The sequence below is a fragment of the Prinia subflava genome, chromosome 7 (genome assembly GCF_021018805.1).
Source record: "Prinia subflava isolate CZ2003 ecotype Zambia chromosome 7, Cam_Psub_1.2, whole genome shotgun sequence".
In the NCBI taxonomy this organism is placed as follows: Eukaryota; Metazoa; Chordata; class Aves; order Passeriformes; family Cisticolidae; genus Prinia; species Prinia subflava.
This window is the reverse complement of record NC_086253.1, coordinates 9,525,563-9,547,893: the sequence shown is the minus strand read 5'-3', so window position 1 is coordinate 9,547,893 and position 22,331 is coordinate 9,525,563. Positions and strand designations below refer to the sequence as shown.

Sequence of the window (22,331 nt, the reverse complement as noted above, 5' to 3'; positions counted from 1 at the left end):
GTGGGAATTAATATTAATTAGGAATCTTCTTGAACTGCAGATTACAGCCATTATAGGCAGAGGAAATGATTATGAGATTTATGCAACTCACATCTTTTAAAAAATGTAATTACAACAACAAATCTCTGTCTCTCAGTATACATAAAGAGGCTTGATAAAGACATTTGTTCCAGGTTAATATTAGCCTAAATTGACAATGGTCAACAGGATTCATCCTGATTTATACTGAAGCAAGCGCCAGGAGATAAAAGCCCTTTGTGAGCTCCACAAAGTGACAAACTGGTCAATAATGATGCCCATGCTGGTTTTGTGCCGATAACCCTGGTACCTTCTGCTGTGCTGACGGAGGTGCCTCTGCTGCTGCCCAATTCCTGCTCCCCAAGGTGTGCACACACACCACACATCCCTTCCAAACAGGAGGCACAGCAGAGCCTGGGCAGTTTCCTGATCCCAAAGCAGCAGCTGAGCCCCCAGAACTCTGCTGCCTGTGGTAGACCCAGACTGTGGCTCTTTGTCTTCTCTGGAGGGTGGAGGTGGAAGCTTTTGCTCTCTAGGCAGAACTCATGGCTGAATAATAAAGCAGCAAACATTCCTCCTTAATGTAATTCTGGAGATCGATAGTGCAGACTGGATTTGCAAAACCTAAGTACCACTGGATTTTGGTTGAATGTGAGACATATTTTAAAAGACATAAGGAGAGCACTGAAGAGACAGAAGAGTGGGAAAGCCAGCTGGTTGTAGTTCATTTTGTAATCCCCAGAAGGGAACAGGGGTGTGCACTGACTTGTCTGATGCTGGAGATCATCCCCTAGTGTTTGCTGGTTACAACAGAATATTTTTAATTCAGGCTTTCCAATAACAGTCAGTAATTGCTAGGAATATTTAATAGTCCATACATATAGGAAAAAATAATATGGCCTCTGCTATGACTTCCTCTAGACAGTCTTGTGACCATTCCATTACTGATAAAATCTATATTTGATTGTTATCTTCCCTTTTAGCTTTGAGACTTCAAGGAACTGTTTCAAGAGCAGATAAAAGTATCAGATTGTGTGACTGAGCATGCACCCTTGTAATATTATTAATGGTATTGAAGTCCTAATTGATTTTGGAAGCGAATACAAAACAAATATAAATAATATATTGATCTGGAATATGAAAAGCATCATTCATTGCACTTGAGGTTCCCAGCTCCTGGAAAAGAGGCAATGTTTGTTTGCAAATGCTCATGATTTGTGTCCATGTATTTATGAATTGATTTCTGCTGAAATGAAGAACACTTACCCATATTTTACATTCACTGTTAAAAGCAAGAGTCAGACTGCCATTTTTGTTGCCATATCTCTTTTTATTTCCAACATATCTTTTTATTGCAGGTTTATTCCAATAGCCTTGACATACTGCCCTAAAGTATCATATTTCCAGTGCTTCTCATTGGTGACCAGTAAGGAAAGATCTGTATCTACCATTAGAACGAATAAAGAGAAATATTTTAGAATAGACATGACAAACCAGTTGTGTTCCTGTGGATGGCTCAGGAAGCTGATGGTGAGTTTCAGTTGAGTGTGTCCCACTGTGTCATATTTCAAAAGGCACAAGGAACACACTGAATAACAAACCAGTGAAAATGTCAGCAGGCTGTACTTTACTTTATGATTTCAATACCTTGAAGAGAGTAGAATGGTATTCAAGTATCTTCAGTATTTGATCCTGATAACATAAGGTGAGGCAAACATTTGTTTTATGAGTTTTCAATACTCCTGGGTTTGAAAACATTAAGGTGCTTGGAGAATTCATCAAATAATAAAATCTGAAGTTCCAGGAGAATGAATATTGATCAAAACAGAAAGCAATGCATTTCTAATGTCAGTAAACATAATCAATTTTTTAGAGGAATCCTACACTCATCAACATGTATCTGTGAGTTATCAAAAAATAAAGAATCTCAGAATTGCTAATAGCTATAAATAAGTACAAATAAATTATTCCTGGAACTCTGATGTTCCTTTGGGTAAAACCATAATCCTTTTTGTGAATCTCTTGCATTCATGTTAAAAATTAAATTAATAAAACAATAACTCCTCTGAATTTATTGGAAAATAATTTGAAAATATTTTGAAGATAGAGAGCAGCATGCTTTATGAGCCATTTTCACTCAAAATTCCTGTTCTTGCAGTGTTTAATTATTGACATCTTAATGTCCCCTGCAATCTAAAACAAATTTCTTGATAGTTGCAATTACTGAAAGAGATGTTTTAAGCTTGGAGTCACTAAGAAGAAAGATTTCTTTAAAATAATCTGGACAGTTTATTTCTTCAGGAGAAAGAAAAGCATGGCAGACAAGAGAAGTGGATGCAGATGTATTCATGTAATGTCTTTACAAAATGTTTGACAATAAGAGATATTTTCCTACTGTAAATGATGTGTTTAGCCTGGTCCTTACTGTCCAAGTATCTTAATCAAAGAATATGGTTATGGTTAATCTGCATCTTTCAATATTGTGGAACTCAGCTGTCTACAGTAAAAAATCAGTCACCTTACCAATGAAAAGTCCTTATTTTCTACTGCTGAGTTAAAATTGTGAATGCTGATTTTCTAAGATATTTTGAGACTTTTCAGTTGTTGTTTTCATCTTCAAATAGGACAAGACAAAGGGGTCAGTTCAGTTGTCTAATCCTGGATTTTTAGAGCCAGTGCTGATGCCAGAACAAAACCTGGTTAACCTGCAGTTACTACACAAGCACTGTATTCAGGCCTTTGTTGCCAAAATTTAGGCAAATAAATCAAGCCCCGAGTCCAGAATATATGATTCTTCTTTGAAACATTCAAACATATTTATTTTGGTTGTATAAAGAGGTTTTATTTCAGTGATTTCCTTCAGAGCATTGTGGAAATATTTTCCTGCTGACCACAGTGGTATTGTTGATTTTCTATAGGGAATATTTGTCTAAATCTGCTTCCCTCTAAAGGATGGTAGAGTGTTAAGAGAATATGGATTTCATTACTTAAAATCAATGACTGCCAATTTATTTCTAGCTTTACTTTGAGGTTCTGAGGTGCTTGGTACTCTGATCCTCTGGCAGAGGTTTCTCTTAGGTAAATACTTTTCTGTCAGACCAGTAACCATTTTGTTGCCTGTCATCTGGAGAATGAGGTGCTATTTTGAGTTCTGTTCCCTGCCTCAAAGACTATTAATGGATTTTTTAATGCAGTGATCCTAATGTAAGAAGTGACTTCCAGACATCTTCTGCTTTGGCCTCCCTGTCACAGTGGACACCGAAAGAATCACACGAGGACACGCTGGTGAGCGAAGCAGGAAAAAGGGGATGAGTTTATTTACAAAACTCAGTTTTATACATTTCCTATGGGGCCTGTGGATTGGAGGATGGAATTCCACCTCTCAATCTACATTGGTCAAGCCAATTGTCAATCACCTTTCCCCTCCCACCTAGAAATATGTAAACAATGAAAGACAGCAAAACATGGCCAGTGTTTATAGTACAAAGTGTGATAAGGTAAAATTTCTGACTCCAATATAAAGAACATTACAAAAGGCTTAGAAAAGTCTTCAAAATCAAGGTGACAGCCTCCCCAAATGTTACTTCGAAGGATTTGCTTCCTTGCCTTTAGTCCCCTGGCTGAGCTACTTTTTATTCTCAAAGAGAAGCCTTTCAGCCAGGGGTCTGAAAATCACCTTCCTCTCCTTGCTCAGGGGTTTCCACCAGTAGAAGTTTGTCTGGCAAGGGATGAGCAGAGGAGAATTCCTTTCCTCCTTTCCTTTCCAAAGAAGGAAAAAAAACCAAAAAACCAAAAACAAACAAGCCCAAATCCAAAGCATAGTCTGTGTGGAATTGGATGTGGGTGTGTAAATGGACACACTCTCTCAGGAAGAAGGAGGAATGGTATCATCAGTGAAGGCGTGTGTAGAAATTAACTGTGGCATTTTTCTGATTATCATCGAAGTTGAAAGTATCTGAAAAAGCAAGTAGGCAATTTTTACTTTATTTTGTTTACCAAAATCTATTGAAAAAGCCTCTCAAAAAACATTCAGTACTTTAAAAATACTTTAAAATAGTTAATGAACATCAAAATGAGACCAGATATAGTAATAATCTCAGAAACCATGGCTATTTCAGCAGGTATTACACTGGAAAATATAATGATTTTGTCTTTTCACCTAAAATGGAGGGATGTTCACTATATCCAGGTATAAATGATTGTAAATTTTTTGTAAATATTTGATTTTTAACTATGATCTTCCAGCAAAGCATATTGCAGTCAACGTTTTAAGCTGCAGAAGTCACTACAAAAAAAAAAAAAAAGCCACTCTTGGTATATTGTCACCTTAATATCTTATTTTAAAAATCTCTTTGCTCTGCATAGAATAAATTGAAAAAAGTATTTGCACTAAATCTATTGACCAAAAACTCAGGGTAGAAACATGGTTTTGACCTACCACTTACCTGTATTACTGTCATCAAGATTCTCCCCTGAAAGTACTTTTATTTCATCATGTGGAAGGCATAAAGATGATTAAATATATCAGACAAATTGTATGTAATATTATAATGGGTCTCCATTCATTTTTATTCCAATATTTCTCTGAATAGTGTGCTAACATTATTTAGTGAGAAGTGAGATATATTAAACTCAATAATTTATCCTCATGTATGTGGGGGTTTTTTCTGCCTAAAAGAGAGTGAGAGCTTTTACTGTTCCTCAGTCTATAAAGATTTATTAGGTAATTTTTAAGCCATAAAAATGGAAAAAAATCTTCATCGGCTTCATTGAGGAGGATAGTGAAAGACAGTGAACTTGTTCTTTTCATCCTTCTCAGTGGTCAAGCATTAAAAATGAAATTAAAGAGAATATTTCTAGCAAAGAGCTCCAGTAGAAGCAAAGCTGGATAGATTTGATGTATTGGGGTACTAAAGCTGTTGAGAGCAGAATATATTACACCTGGGTTGATGTTGAAGGGAGCAGCCAAACCCTTCTGCTGAGGAGCTGTTCTTTATTCCTCCTGTGCTCTTTCCCCCTGGAGCACTGCCCCGTTCAGCTCCAGTGCTTCAGTTCCCGGGAGGAACGGGGCTCAGCACAGCAGGGAGAGCTGCAGGGTGGGTGCAGGGGTGGTGACATGCAGCTGTGACAGCCCTGCGTGGCTGTGGCTGCAGGCGTGGGAGGCACCTGTGCTGTGGGACATGCACTGCAGGGCTCCTGCTTCGCCCAGGGAGATGCAGGGCTGCTCTCTGCTCCCAGAAGGTCTGACTGGGATTCTCCTCAGAGGGAAAATGTGCTGCTTGAAAAAAGCCTTTGGGGGAGCTTCCATTGGGCCGTGATGCTGTAGGCATGGCTGTGGAAGACAGGGAGAAACTCTTCCATTTCAGTACCAGCAGACCAGGCCTTTGGGATCTTAGGACAAATCCCAGAATACCAGAATACAGAGTTTGCTTTTGCTCTAAATTGTTTACAAGTGAACTAGAAATAAATGAATATGGAATGACTCAACTACATCTATTAATTTCAGGAAGGAAAACTCCCTAAATATTGTGCATTATCCCAAGTGAAAACCAGGTACAGAACAACACCAACCATCATGCCAGACTAACACAATTATCCACTTTCTTCATCAAGCAAGCATTATCTTTTATATAGATATATAAATATATATGTGTATATATATAAAAAATATGTATACATATATATATATATACATCTGTATCTTCCCCATACGTGTGTGTCTGTGTGTATGTGTACACACACACACACACATATATATATATATATGTAAAGGGAATATGAACTGTCAGGGCAGAGATGAGCAGTTCAGGGACAGAGAGAAAGGTGCCTTTTCCCTTCTGTAGAAAACTCTCTAATAGTGAAGAATCTCAGCCTCAAAAGGGAAAGATGTTGCCAGTTTCACAAAAAAAAAGCAGCTAAAAATGTTGACAGGTTTTCTGCCAGCCTGTGGTCAATAGTACCTAATTTTTCAAATAATGAAACAAAGCTTGAAGTTACAGAGAATTGCTTTAGCTAGTGGAAAATTAAATAAAATTGTTTCATGAACACAGACTGCATGATCAGACCCTGCTGTAAGGAAACACAGATATCCATGGCTTGCACATTGGCATGGTGCTGGCACTGGGAAATGAGGACAGCCAGTGAGGCTTTTAAAAGAATTCACTGCAATCACAGAAAGTTTCTCTGGGCTGTCAAAGTGGGTCTTCTTTTTGTTTCTTTAACTATGAAGGGTTTTGAAATCACAATGTTTGCAAAGTAGTTTGTTCATCAGAGGATTAAGAAAATCAGAGTGGCAATGAAATAACTGTATAAGAACCAGAGCATGGGAAACATCCCCCTTCTATGGCAATGTGGAAGTTGGAATATCAGGAGTTGTTTTGCCAGATCTTCCAGTCATTTGATGAGTATGAGAGATTTGTGTAGTAATTATGGCTTTTCTCTGATATCAGCTGTAGCTCATAAGAGTATGTGGTTCAGCCTTCATACAGATATTTTCATTCCTTTTCAATCTGTTTCTTTTCAATTCTCTCTTATTTGTTTACTAAAATTATTTAGTTAAGATGTCAATTGGGAGTCAGATGGAATGTTTTCTGGATGGTGCATTTTTCAGTTCATTCAATTTGGCCATTTAAAATGTTATTTCATTTCAGCTTTAGATCTTAGATCTGCTAAAATTAACATTTGCATTTTCTGTACCATCATGAAACATCTTTTCTTTTCCTTAATCATTTTATCAGTCAGGCCCAGGAAATTCTTAACAGATGTTAATCTATGGTTTAGCATTTGTCTTTGATAAATGAATTCAGCTGCAACAAAATAGCCTAAATAAACAAACTCTTCTGAAGGATCCAGGGAATCAATGGTATGTGGTGGTACTTCCAGTACAGGCAGCCCAGCAGGCAGACAGGAATTGCAATGAGGTGTGTAAACAAGAAGACAGATCCTCCAAAAAGTTAAAATAACTTTTCTGGATTACAGTACTTCCCTTGAAGACATCATTCAATGGACAGAGGAGAGAAATGGGGAAAAGAAGATAAGACAGAAAAATACATTTTAGGAGTTAGCCATGAGCTACAGACAGCCTGGCAAATTGGGAGACTGGAAGGAAAACCTTAGTGAAAGAAGCTGGGAGGAGGAGAAATGGATGATAAATGGAAATCAATGCTCTGAAGTGAAGGAATTACATCTGAAAAGTTTTCTGTACTACTCCCTCCATCACAACTGAACACCCACAGATCACACTGGCCCACCCCCAAATCTTTGGGAAGTTAAAACCAAATAAATGTATTATAGAAGTTATGGAAGAATGTAAGAGAAAACAGCCTCAAGCACTGCACGGTCACTGCTCAGAGCAGAGTCCTGCTGGCCCTTTCATTCCCTCTGCATTCCTCTGGGTTCACTTGGAGAGCAAACACTTTAGTTCTGCTCCAAATAGATGTGCTGAGCAATGGTGAAATGGGAAGAGGAGACAGGCAGCAGCTGCACAGCTCAGACCCACAGGCTGGGCTGGGGCAGCACCCATTGCCCTCGAGCAGGAAATAAAGGAGAAAAATCTTTAGGAAACAGCTGTAGTTCTATGTCCATGAACAAGGTGCTAGTTAAAACTCTGTTGACTGCTCTGTTGAATGGTTTGCAGTTCTAATACCCTGCACTCTTATGAAAAGCTCACATAAATTAATGGCATACTTTTTAATAATTTCTCTGTATTCCTGATTCTGTTTTAGGCACTATTATTCCTGATCTGTTCACTGTTCCAAGCAAGCAGTTTTTACGTGTGGCTGAGTCTGCTTAGGGTATTCTTAAAAACCACATCTTTTTTTGTCTTTTAACACTCTAACACTTGTGCCTGCCATGGACTCAGTCATTTCTAATAAACCCAAAATACTTCTCTGCGTGTCTCTAGTGCAGAATTTGCCATTGGTTACAATAATTTGCTTACAGAGAAAATGGATGAGATTCTAGACCTAATTGATACACAAACCGAAGCTCAGAAATCTTGAAAAATGGTGTAATACTTCCAAAATAAGATTGATGAAGGTGCACAGGTATATTTTAAGATAACTCCAGGGAGTTTGGTTGCCTGATCATAATGCGTTATAGAGACATCTCTCATATTTTATCCAGATTCAAAAGATTACTTAATGTGCTCTGGTGAGACAGCTTACCCCTGTCACACTAACCCAGCCTGGGAGGCGATGAAAGTTTTACTCAATTATATATTCCAGAGGTTTGGGGATCCTTTGGGGTCTTACCTTTCCTTCTGAGAATGACTTCTGATAGTATTCAGTTCCCAAATTAAAACAAAAATGCATGAATGTACTTCACATCTTTGTGACTGTGACAAAAGGTGCATTAGCTGCACTGATGCTGCATGACTCTGGTCATTTAGCAAATGCACCCCACCTGGAATATTGCATCCTGCTCTGGGCCCCAAGGAAAGAAGGGCTTGGACCTGTTGGGGTGAGTTCAGAGGAGGCCATGAAGATTGCTCAGAGGGCTGGAGCACCTCTGCTATGGGGCTGTTCAGCCTTTCTTATAAAGAAGAGAAGTTTTGGGGGGACCTAAGAGCACTTTCCAGTGCCTAAAAGGGCCTATAAGGAAGGTAGAGAGAGATTTTTGACAGGGGCACAGGGTGATAGGACTAGAGGGAATGGTTTTAAACTGACATAGGAGAGGTTTAGATTAGATATTAGGAAAAAGTGCTTTACTCTGAGGATGAAGGCACTTGTGCAGGCTGCCCAGAGAAGGTGTGGATCCCCCGGCACTGGGAGGGTTCATGACCAAGCTGAATGGGGTTTTGAGCAACCTGGTCTAGTGGAGGGTGTCCCTGCCCATGGCAGGGGGCTTGAAACTAGCTATAGGTCCCTTCCAACTCAAGCCATTATAGGATTTGAAAAATGTTGCTGTCAAGAAGAATGGAAAAATCTGTTTCTCATCTCTATGATGAATTCTGGCATGTAAAGTTCATACTAAACATCAAGAGAAAGTGTGCAGTGATAAAGTTAACAGAACTCTGTGATTGGTTGCTCAGCTGTAGTACATGCAACATAGTGTATATATCTGTTTAAATGTAGGAATGGCATAAATATGGAGGTTTCTACCTTTGGCAGGGGATAGACTAGGTGAACTTTGCAAGCTGATATTTCCCCTTGATTTTCTATGATTTCCACCTGAATTTCATAATAAGAAAACAAATCATTTGGGAGCAGTTAGGCTGCTGATGCACTGGAGACACTCATTAAAGTTTTTCCTACCTGTTAATATCTATTTGCAATATTTTGATTTACTTAAGGTTATAAACCCACTGGGGCATGATCTACCTTTTTTGTTTCTTTTTTTGTTGTTGTTGTTGTTTTTCTGTGAGTATACTATCTAGTGCAGTGCCTTACATTACATTAATTTCAGCTATTAAAACACATCCATTACTTTATTCATCATCATCACCATTGCAGCTGTGGTGCACACTGAGCCAGGGTTTGGTGGGAAATGAGCACTCAATGACCACTGCCCTCTCCTGAGGCTGGTGTAGCCACAGGGTTTAGAAACAGCCATCAGAGAGTGCAAACCTGCACTGCAAGAGAAAATTATATTGGGGGGATTCCTTGGAAAACCACTTTTATAATTTATAATAAACCTTGATGAAAGTACACAAAACGCTGGCTCATATTCTTTGCTACTGGTCATGTTTGTACCAGGTAGAGAAGGCAGGTGAAAAATCTTTAAATACCAAGCCATGAGACTGGAATTGTAAAGGGAAAAGAAAGATCAAAGCAGTATTTACAGTAATAAGTGCCATATGGACCATGCCTGAAACCACACCAGTATCATTTAAATGGATTAGAAAATTCTATGTCAGTGCAGGATCTGAGAAAAGTTATTATGTGAAAGACATCCTCTGTTTTGCAGTAATATCTTCATTGAAATAAATCTGTCCGATTCTAGGATGAGCATCACAGGATTCCAGCTCTTTGTGACAGCAGTATTTGTAGTTGGGTAATGTGTAAAGAATAATAATAGTAAATACAAGAAATTTAAACTGGAGAAAGCAGTGAAAAATACTTCATTTAAACAGAAATGTTCAGGTTTCAATTTTTCAAATAGTTTTCCAAGGGTTTCAAAGCTTCTTCTGATCAAACAAAAAAGATTTTTCATATTAGGGAGAACCTCAGGATCAGTGGACTTACCTGGAGGTTCCAGATTCAAACCTCTAATATGAATTCCTTCTGGAACTTTCTGACAAAAAGTAGTATTAGTGAACGATTTTAACACTGATAGCTTGAATCAAAATCATTAAACACAGAGCAAGTAACCCATTGTGTTCAATTTTCACAGGTGTTTCCTCCACTGGGACAGAATTAATGTTTTTCTTACTGAAATATGGCCTAAATATGGTTTCAAAGGCATGTGTCAGTTCTTCTTTTCACGCCGTTCTAAGTATCTTACCTCAGGTAAGAGGTAAGCCTGAATCAGCCTGAATTTACTCTTATAATTATTCTTCTCTGTAATTATTCTGGGAGAATACCACTGGTTTGCAGTCCTGATACAGAGTGTTAAATTAGGATCCAAACTGGGTATCATTTGTCTTAACAGGTGTATAACAACAAACACATGAATACTTGGGGGAATTCACTTCTCCTAAGACATCTATGACATAGACATTTATGTCTGTGTCATCCTAAAATCCAAGTTCTGCTGAATGGAAGGGAATTTATCTGACCAAATATAAGTGTCTATTTTAGGATAATTGGTGTCTGAAGAAAAAATTCTGCCCATTGACTGAAAGAAGATCCCAGGACTGCTTGAAAGGGCACAGACATCCACATTTCATTAGCTGAAGCCACCTTTTACAGGTCATGTCTGGGACTAAGCTCTTATCTGGGCACAAGGAAATACACATGGGTACAGAAACCCCTCAGGAGCTTGGAGCCTTGATCCAGCTGCCCCCTGTATACACAGTCTGATAGATAAACCAAAAATTCAAAACAAAGCTTGAGAAAAAGACAGTTTTATTACCCTTCACTGCTTGAAGTTGAACATGCTGATGCTCTGGGTTGGTCATGTTCCTTCTACTGGGATCTCACATTACAACTCACTCTGTGACATTGGGTAATCAGAGCATTACAGACCAGCCACCCTATGGCCTCTGCAGAGCAGCTTTTAAGCCAGAATAAGAGTCCCCAGCTTATGTCAGCCTGACACCTTAACTGGGCAATTTGCCAGCATTCACATTCTAAGACACACCTTCTTAGTGTTCCATTCTTAATTAAACTGCCTTGGACATATATGAACATGTACTCTGGAAAAGGTTTAATTCTGAGGGATTAAATTTTCCAAATCCCTCTTCTGTAAATCAGCAAATTCCCCTTCCAGAAAAGCAAACACAGCTTAGAAATGTCAGCATTTGAGGGGTATTTATAATTACAGTTTAGCATTTTAGCACTCTCAGTAAGAAATGCTAGCAGGACCACAGGCTTCAGTGGAGTTCCAACAGTCTGATCCCATGCTGCAGGGCCCTGCACTACTTAGTGGTCTAAATTCCAAAGGTTCTTAGCACATCTCATTATGGTATTGCAGTAATTCTGCAGAACAGTGAATTGAAGTGGTAAAATTGGGGAATAACCACTTGAATGCCAATGATCAAGGCAATTCAGATGGCTGCAGTGAATATAGAATCTGAATGCAAACAGGAATCTCATATGCAATAGAGCACCGCTCAGTGAGTTTTACTGAGTTTCCCTTTGGCCACCACCCTCCATGTGGTGGCAGCTAAGAGGAGAGTCTGTACTGACACAGACAGGGCCAGGAGGGTTCTCTAAAGTTCCTGTCCTTTTCTACCAGAGGGAAACTCCTGGGGAACAAGACAGCAGTCCTTCAGTACTGGAACTCCTGTCTGTCATCAAAAATGCTGATTTCCAAAGCCTTTCATGACCCTCCTTCTGGTGGTATGCCAAGGCTGGCAAGGTCTGAGCATCATCCAAAACCTTGCTTTGATCACTGAAATGCTAATTTTCATGTCAAGGCAACAGTTTGAAAGTTCATGCTGTTGCTAATGATGGCTTTGATGTAATTAACAGTGCTGGATTGACTCAAAATGCCAGTTTATCCACATAGTTAAGAGCTGGAAAGTTTTTCTGTTTATTTCAGCTATATCTGCTGGTCTAATAAAAGATAATATTTTTCTGAAATTCAAAGTATCTCAAACTTTGTATCCATAGACCCTAATTACCAGATGAAATCTTGGTCATTAGAGACATTAAAACTTGACAAGGTGATCCGCCTTTGAATATGACCTTGCTCTGAGCAGGAGGTTGAAATAATTAATATCCAGAAACTCCTTCCAACCTATATTAATTTGTAAGGCTTAAACATGCTAGATTTCAAATCTGTCCTTTTTATGTCTTTGCATTGAAGGATCTGGAAAAAGATTTTAATTCTGGTAGTGTTAATCAGCAGTTGATCAGTTAAAAAAGGCAGATTCTCCTGAAGCTGTGAGGAAATATGAAGCAACATGAGTTGAATTGCCAAGCATACTGCAAGGTCCCTTTTAACTGCCTTGGGCTTCCTAAATGGAAGATGAATTTCCAGCTGAAGACAGTTTTCTGCAGGTCTGACAGTTTTGCCCATAATGAAAAGAGTTCAGTAGAGGAATTCAGGGTAATAGAGGTATTTGGTGTAAAGAATATATTTTAAATGCAGATCTACAGTGGGATATGCAGCAGCATGGCTTCAAGAGGTATGTGTGTCTTGTGTGGAATTGCCTCTCCCTCACCTAGGAGCAGATTTGGGTATGGAAGGCAGTGCTGTAACTTGTCATGCCTGTATGATATGCATGTACATTTGGGGGTGGTGGTTGGACAGAGGGAAAGAACTTCATCAGAGGAAGGAGCCTAGCTTTACTTTTAGAGGGAATCACATACACTGTCCTCACCTACGACACATATTTGAATTTTCACAACAGAAAATAAAAAAAACCCCAAGCTACATTTGAAGGAAATTTGTAGTCAATTTCAAACAAGAGCTTTCTAAACTGCTAATAAATCTTTTACGCCCTTGGAGTTGAAAGGGAGCTTTCATTTTCTGCAAGAATTTTTCAGTGTAGTGCTGTGTGTTTATGATATCCATATCATATTTAGCATTCACTTTAATGGATCAAATATTTTCTTAATTGAAAAACAACTCCAGTGCAGCAAGGGTAGTTGAGATTTTTACTTGAACTAATGTTTTACTTCATCTAAAATTAATAATGACTAGTGAGGGCTTATTCATATAGTAGAGTGTAATTAAAAATAATGCTGTGATACGGGTTACTCTCTATGGCCCCAATCCTGCAAATACACATGAGACTATCTTTATGCAAGACAGGTTTTATGCTAAGTTCTACAGAAATATTCAAGGATATAAAAAGGCTCAGATGAAGAAGTCATTTTAAAATTAAGACATATACAGATCTGTGCCTGTGCTCAGGATGTTCAGTAGCATTCATAGCGCTCTTACTGAGCATCTCTACCTGCTCAGCATCAGTAGGAGTCAGTATTCTTAGTTCATAGAAGGAAAACCAAACCTTATGGCTCCAGCAGGGATAGGAGTAGAGAAGGGGGAAATAAAAGGATGAGTTTTTGTAAAACGAAGATTAATTGATATTTGTGGCTTTGATTTAAATTAAAATAACAAGATGAAATTCAATCCACTGTTGCCAACACAGGAGCTTGTGAAGCCAAGATTTCACTGAGTTCACACTCCAGCTGCCTTATGGAATAAAAAATAGTAAGAAATCTAACATTAGATATTTACAGACCTTGGCTCACATCTTCTTGTAGTAAAAATCAATTTGCCTAGAGTTTATTGGATGAAATACATTTCCTGACACTGTGTGGGTGATGGAAGTTACAAAAAAATTTATTTTGTTCATTTGCATTCATTAATATTTAAAAAATTAACTAAAATATTATGTAAAATAATGGCTAGTAGTTCTGTCTCTGAAATGTATTGCTCTAGCACACTGATGATATTAATATCTTGGGGAGTATTACAATTAAAATATATTCATTCAGGAACAGTCAAGCAATGAACATTTATTGGTTGAATAACTAAACAAAATTGAAATATGTAATTTCACTTATTTACTTTTTTTTCCCATACAGCTATTCCAAAAAAGCATGAAAAACAGGTTTCTATTGAGAAGCAACTGATTTAATTTTATAAGCAGAATACATGAATTTGAACAAGTTTTTAAGACAGAAACATGTAAGAGAGTTTTCCCAATCTAGAAATCTGCTGCATGAGATAATTTGTCTACAGTAACATGGAAATGGTGACAATCCCCAGGCCCAGATGGGGAGACCGGGGTGTCACCATGGGATTTTGGGGGCAAAAGTCCCTTTGAAGGCAAAATAAATGAGACAATTCAGTGACCTGAAAAAGAAAGAACTTTCATAAGGGGCAAAAAACCAAACAGCAAGGCAATCTGAGTGTAGGGTTCACCAGAAGTGTGAGGGCCAGAGGGTTACAGTGACTTACATAAGGTAGGTAGGGGCGGAGCTTAAAGGGAAGGAGCCAATAGAATGCAGAGATTAGGAATATGCAAATCACTGCAGCAAAATTGAACCAATTGGGAAACAGAAACCCGGAACATGCTAGAACATAACCTTATATGAACAAACCAATTTACATGAAAACTTCCCATAAGACAACTCTTCTCACCATAACAGTGGGGGTTTCCCAAAGCTCCAAACTAAGGATTTCTCCTCACTCTCTAGTAGGGCCTCCAGCTCAATTCCCACAGGAAATCTCCCTCCAAAGGCTGTCATGCTTTTGAATAGGTCTCCATTATATTTTTACTAAAAAATTCTGCACACTAAAGACCAAGAAGGGAAAAAAAACCCAGTCACTTTAGGTTTTGGACAGCAACTGACATATCTGAAAAAAATATCTCACAGCTAAAATAGCACTTTAAAAATTTATCTTCTATTTCTCGTTTTCAGTAGGTTTTACTTATGGTCTCCATCCTTAAAAAGAATGAGCTTTGCCTCCAGTGTGTGTAGATAATAATGCTCAGACTCTTCTTCCAAGGTACATATTTACCTTCATGGGGCTCCTAAGAAAATAAAGGAAGATCTTACTAGCCTGTGCTATTAGGTATTCCAGGAGCCTCTTGTGCAGTTTGCTTTGTTCCTAATAGTTCCTGTGGAGTCAATTTAAACACTGAGCCTGTTCAGACTGTGAAGCATATGGATAATTTATATTAATGCTAATGTGAGACAATCCTGCATCAGGGAAACATATCTTCATGGTTTTAACCTTCCGTTCACTTTTACTCTCCAGGAAGAGTTTGAAAGGATTCTGCCTGTGTGGGAAAAATTAACACTAACTAAAGATGTATTTTATTCTTTAGAATTGTTTTTCTATTTTTTTTTCCTCATGGGGCAGTTGTGCTCAGTCTGTCCACTTGTCTTTTTCCCTCTTTTACCATGATTAGTTAAAACTGGGTTAGGCTTAATCCTAATTGGTAGATGTTACAGCCTACTCCAGACTATGTTTCACCAACTCCTTTAAGTGAGTGAATGGAAAATAAAATAAAATTATGGAGTCTTCCTGAATTGATTTCCTGTGGGAAAGGCAAAAACGAGGATCCAGGACCAGAGACCAAAGCTGTAGCTCTCCTACCTCCCGTCTGGTACACTCTCCACTGGACCGAAGTTAGGTCACTTCTTGGTGACCACCTGAGCATACAGACTGGCTGCCCAACAGCTCAGCTGCATGAGAAGCAGGGTTGGAGTTGTCTAGATGTGTGCTCAGGGTGGGCTCAGTCTTCCCTGTCCTGTTCCCTGTGGAACAAATTTAATTTAAGCATTTCTGAGGATCATGAACACAGCACTGCAAAAGGCAGACCCAGTGTCTTTAATGCATCTTTTTTGTCTCATCTTATCCTTCTAACCTGAGCCTCCACCCAACACTTACTATTATGTCTCAGACTGCTGTACTGAAGGACACTCTATTATGAGATTTTTGTTCTCATGTCAGTACTTACAAATCTACATGAAGTCATCCCCTTAATCTTCTCTGCATTAATCTAAGCCAGCAGAGCTCTTTGATTGTATCAGTATAAAGAACAATTTTTTTATCTTTTCATCCTTCCCCTGTTCCTTCTCCGTACTGTCTGCCCTTTAATAAAATCCTTCTTGAAAGAAGTCACTTGTTTTCACTTGTGCAATTCTCCTTGTAAAATTCACCTGTAGTTTTTAACAGTTCAGGTCTTTTCCAATGAGAGGAAATACTTGGAAACACCATAGAGCAGCATAGCATGAGCTCCCCTTCACGTCTCTCTCTATCTGCTGTGACCTCCATGCCAGCTTCAGCCAAGGAGAACATGGCCTGTGTCCAACTGCCTTGGGTTTTATTGCCAGACTTGCTATGGGGGATCATCTTCACAGCTTATGACACTCACAGTCATCTCAATCTCACCTGCCAATCTTCTCTGGAAGCTTTTAAGAAAAATGCTAAATATTATCATGCTCATTGGCCAGCTGTATTTAGATATCCGTGCAGTGAGTTTTCAATTAAGGTTAAAAAGCACACAATTAATGTGCATTTTTTTCACTTTGTAATACCTAAATTTCTAATAAAATGTGGTCAGAAGTTGTAGAAGGTTCTGTGCTTGTATCAGCTGTATTACTTTTTCAACCAAACATATTACTTCATTGAGAGAATATATCAAGTTAACTAGTACAACTTATTTTCAATATATACTAGGGAATAAGAAACAGTTTTACTACCCCTCCTTAGTTTGGCCATTCTTTAGAGCTGAAAGGCCCAGTAGGCCCATCAAACCCTCTACTTTGCTTTTTTCATATTTTCTTATAGCCCTAGCTTCCTTTCAATTTTCTGAAACAAGCTTACTGTTTTAAGTTTTATTGAAAATCAGTGCTAAGGATACAGACAGCCTCTCAAAAAACATTTTAAACTCTCTGATGCAAGCCATCCAGACCTACTGATATAAAAATATACAACTTCATAACTTCTTTTTAATATTTCTTTGATTCACTGTCAGAAGAGAAAATACACTATTGTCATCACTAGATGTGCTGCCATCACAGCATATTGACTGCTCCACAAAGTCAAAAGAGAAATATATCTTTTCTATATTGTAGGCAATTCTATAGACATCATTTATTATTAAAAAACCCCTCTCACTTCTTTACATATTTCTTTGTTCCAAATTTACTTGCAAAATATTGCTTTTATCCAAGACTTTCCTGACCCTGTAGTTTTCTTTGTGCCTCAACCAGTTATTAGCTTTATCTCCTAATCTCTATTCCTCAATATCTTTTTCTTTCTTTCTCTTTCTTTCTTTCTTTCTTTCTTTCTTTCTTTCTTTCTTTCTTTCTTTCTTTCTTTCTTTCTTTCTTTCTTTCTTTCTTTCTTTCTTTCTTTCTTTCTTTCTTTCTTTCTTTCTTTCTTTCTTTCTTTCTTTCTTTCTTTCTTTCTTTCTTTCTTTCTTTCTTTCTTTCTTTCTTTCTTTCTTTCCCTCTTTCCCTCTTTCCCTCTTTCCCTCTTTCCCTCTTTCCCTCTTTCCCTCTTTCCCTCTTTCCCTCTTTCCCTCTTTCCCTCTTTCCCTCTTTCCCTTTTTCTTTTTTTATCTCTGTCTTTCACTTTTTCTTTCTTTGCAAAGCTTGTGAAACATTTTTTAATATTATTGTTATTACCATTATCTCATTTTAGCACTCAGGTCTGAATTTTTAGCTGGAGTAATTTAATTTCCAGCCACAGGTTTCTAACTGTTTTAAATTTATTTTTATTCATGCTTTTCCGTTTGGGTTTTTTACCTCCAATTGATGTGATAAAAGCTGTTCTCACATTTTTGACTCTGTGGAACAACTCATGTAAAGCAGATGCAGAACAGATGTGCTCAAATCATGAGCACTTGAAGTTGTAGTTACATAAAGCTATGCAGCATCACACAGAGCTCACTCTGAACAGGCTAGTAGTAAAAGTCTGATTGCACAATGATTTGGAGCAGTATTCCCCATGTTCACATTTTAATATCAAAACTTATCTTTTTCTTTTTTTTTTTTTTAGGCAACAGCTGTATTCTGAACAGCAGCAAGTGCAAGACTTTTCAGCAGTTCCTGTCAAAAATTCTGGCAAGGTGCAAACAAGCTGGCTCAGGTGCAAAGAGGCAGATGCTGATGAGTGACACTGAAGTTCCCTTTATTCTGTCACCATTTAGCAGCTGCAGAGGCTGAGGAGCATGACCAGGCACACAGCTTAGGAATACACAGCCACATCTCATTTATTGTTTCTATACATTGCAATGAGCTGGAAATACCCATTATAAGCCCAACCATTTTCATGTTCACACACCACTGCTGGACACCCAATGAGATGTGCTGGCCAACCAGTCATCAACAAACTGATCTATGAAAAGGGAGGATGCTTCATCATGCTGTGTTCCTCTTTTCCTCCTATTTTTTTTTTTTTTCTCTTCTATTAGCAATTTTACAGCTTATCATGTAAGTGCCTTTTTTTCTGACCACAGGATGATTTCTCTTCTTTGCTGTGAACTGTTATTAGTGACTATCAACTCCACAGCTTCCCCTCCCTATGTTTTGATTCCCTTATTTTGCCTGGCTCAGTAGCCTACATGCTTTCTTGCTCCTAGTATGAGGCTCATCAGCTTGTGCTCAAGTCCTTGGTCTCTGGCACTCTGTCCTACCTGTTAGGATATTGCCTTGTAAAGAGTCATTAAATGTTTGCTTCTGAGCTCTAAGTGGTTCCAGCAAACAATATAATTTTTGACATAGAATAACACTCTACCTCCCTCTTTGTCCACTCATCCCTTCCTAAAGAGGTAATAGGAGAAGAAGCAGCATTCCAGTCCTGGAGATCTCACCAAGTTTCATTTCTCCCCAGAAAGCTGAATTTATGCTCAAAAATGCATTTCAATTGCTATTATGACACAGGTCAGTAACATTGTTGTGTAGGAAATTAGCACATTTATCTCTTCTTATCCCTGAGTGCCTTGATTAATTTGTTCTTGGCATCTTGATTTTATGTTGAATAAGTGCTTATTTAACCTCCTCTCTTTTGGTAATTGAATATCTTCTGAATTATCCTCCATGTCTGCCCCCTTAAGCAGCGAGTTGCAGGTTACACTAGAAGTAACTTTCCTCTAAAATAGATTTGTCTTGCACAAAAATCCTCTATTTAAATGCCTTTTTTCCCCCAGAACTTCACTTCCACAGCCTTACACACTGCTTCTTTCAGAGAAGAGCAAAAGACAGTCCCTGGATGTGGTCTTTGCATGTTCAGCATCACTCCAGGGTCTTTGTGAGTCATCTGCAGTCTGTGCATTTGTGATGAGGGCTTAAAAGTTGCATCAAAGAGCAGCAAGCCATGGGGTATTTTTTATCTCTGCAACCATATTTCTACGTCAAGGTAACTTCTGCAGTTTCTCTTAATACCTGTTAGTGCCTGAGTGCTCTACATGTTTGCTTCAGTTTTCATGTGTTGTAAGTCCCTTGTGACTTCAAGAAGAAATAAAACCCGATCTGTCCACTCACACTCACTGATCCATCTCTGTCTACAACATATGAAACCTAGAATGCTGTCTGGAAGGAAAATATCTCACTCTGCTCCTCAAGTTTTCTTGGGAAATGCTTGGTGCCTTGTTTTTGTTCTTTTTTCTTGCCCCCTTTTCTTTGAGGAGCAGATGTTTCAGAGCAGAGTGTTTTGAGGGTTTGGAGACTAAAGTCTGATGTTATCAAAATTACTCACCTGGCTCCTTCTGCTAAGTCAGAGCCCACTGCCCATTCTATAACCCAGAAATGTAAGACAAGCCATACACCACAACTCAGCAATGCCATGTGAAAAACCAGGGGATGTAGAGACCTGTCATCCTGCTAGAAGAATAGTAATCCTTCAACTCCTCTTCATTTAGATGTCTCTGCTTTTTTGGGAGTCACTTAATCATAGGAGATTAAACATGCATCATATGTATAAGTAATGCTGTTCCAGGGATTTAATGGGAGCAGACTGATTAAATCCTATCAAGGATACAGTTGTCATCAGAACTGTCTTGAGATAATGAACTTGACACTGAAGTAGAATCCATCACTCCACTATTGAATTACTAGAATTAGGAGTTGTTATCAAAATTAAGAGCCAACTCACCATACATCTAAGTAGGTGTATAGCATGAATCTAAAATCTTGCCCTTTTTTTGGTCTTAGACATCAAGTATCAAACTATAAGAAGAATATTAGGATTTACAACTCTGAACCAATTCTGGGCTACAGCACTGCTACTGGGGCTTTTTTGTTTGTTTTTTAAAGCATAGATGAAAGGAATGATGCATCTTATCTTTCAAAAATACATGGAAAACTAAACCCACTGCCCTGCCTTTTCTTAGATTTCAACATAAATGTGAGTCTGAAGAACCCAATTTACAGTTGATTTCTACCTGATATAATGAAAAAAATCATGTCTTACCAAACTGGAGAGTGACATAACCTTTAGTTCACAGTTCCAGACACTGAGTAAATAAAATATTTTGTGTTACCTTCTTTTGAAAAGTTTGTTACTAATAGAGCTTCTTTGGTTTGCTTTTTAAACACTTTTAGGAAAAAAATTCACATAGATGTTACTTAAGCTGTCATGTTGCAAGCATCTTTAATCATAAATGAAATTTGTGCATTCATGAGTTAGTTCTCAATTTCAGGCTTCGTATCAGTGACAAGTATATTCTGAATCATATCAAGTGTATACAGCAGAAATTTGTCAAATGCACTGTTTGTGACCACGAGCCTCAGCCATCAATGTCAGCTGACAGAAATGATGGAGTGCACCTCTTTTGTGTTGCTGTTTCTGCTCCAAACTTTGATGAAAGGTGAGCCTCTCATGAGCTTTCCTGGATGCTATGACGCCATTTTAAACATGTTACAGGATTTTAACTCAACATTGACTTTTCATTCTGTGTTTATATCTGAAGATGGCCAACATACTTCACTCCCGCCCTTCCTTTGAGTTTTCAACACCCCCTGGTCCTGCTCAAGTACAGAATTCTCTTTGCATTTTTTTTCTGTAAAAATTCCTCGGAGAGGTAACATTTTAATCCCCATAGCAAACAACCATTCTCGACTGAGAGAATTTCAATTTCCAGAAACACTGAGCCGACATTTCTTTTCAACTAGATGATGAGATCATTCCTAAAAGGAATAATGCAGTAACCTGTCCAAAGCGTGCCTTGCTTCCAGAACTATTTCCCAGCCTGCATTAAGGAGTTCACACAGGGGAATTATACACTCTCTGTATATGTTTCTCTGGGGAGCTGAAACAATGAATATAGTTGTCTGTAAAACCAAGTTTTTCTGATGCCACCTAACAGAAGTCATCTTGGCGAGCTGCTGAAATCAAAGCTGCTCTCTGCAACCCGGCAACTGACCACAGGCTGTTGTCTACCACTGGCCCCAAGGTGTTAATCCACTCTTTGATTAATATAAATCTATTTATAAATATATTTTTCCCTTCCCCAGGTGATAGCTGGTGAAACTTAGTAGTGCATCAAATTGTACCCAATGTGCCTTCTTCAGACTGTGCTTCCTTACTCTCCCCTTCAGCTTTTAGTATGGCTTTGAAATTAATTCTACAAGTTACTGAGTCCCTGTTATTATAAACTAGTGAACTGGAAACCCCCATCTCCCAAAGGAACAACACTTCATCCTGCTTCTACCTGCCGTGCTTAAATATGGCCAGGAGCCTGAAACTGCTTTATTCCCTTTCCAGTTCCTCTGAGACTTCAATTTTATTTTTTGTCCAGTATACTTAATTATTTTAATACAGTGGTTATCAAGCTGATTGACTCAAATTTGGAATGAACCTTTCAGATGTGTCCAGAAAACATGGAATGTCTGGGATACTCCGCAGCTGTGAAATATTCAAAAATATTTGTCTTAAACTTTCTTGAGGGTAAATCTTTTGCTCTGGACAGTGCCTTGGGTAAACAGATAGATTTTCAAAAGACATTACAGTTTGTTAGCTTTAATTCATACCACAGCACAGACACTCCAGGCCCCCTGGGCTTTGCAAACACTCCTGTCAGTGCTTCCTGAACTCTCCTCTCATCCGTGCATGAGGTAACGCTGTTCGCTGTCTCCCCTCTGTCGCTGACCCTTTGTTCTTCCAAACACAGCAGATAACAGGGAATATTTCTCCTAAAACATCAATAAAAGTGACTGGGACTTCTGGGTTTACTCTTCACATTGGATAAGAGTAGGACTGATCACACACGGGGATTTTTGTGTTTCATTTGAGGGGAG

General features: G+C 38.4%; 1 long non-coding RNA gene across 1 annotated transcript; it reads left to right on the top strand.

Annotated features, from left to right (window-relative positions):
- Window positions 1–983: 983 nt before the first annotated feature.
- On the top strand, window positions 984–20,547 carry LOC134552700 (uncharacterized). The gene is made up of 4 exons (XR_010080922.1): window positions 984–1,548; window positions 3,213–3,303; window positions 10,351–10,473; window positions 18,094–20,547. It is a non-coding gene; the product is annotated as an uncharacterized LOC134552700 (long non-coding RNA).
- Window positions 20,548–22,331: the final 1,784 nt, after the last annotated feature.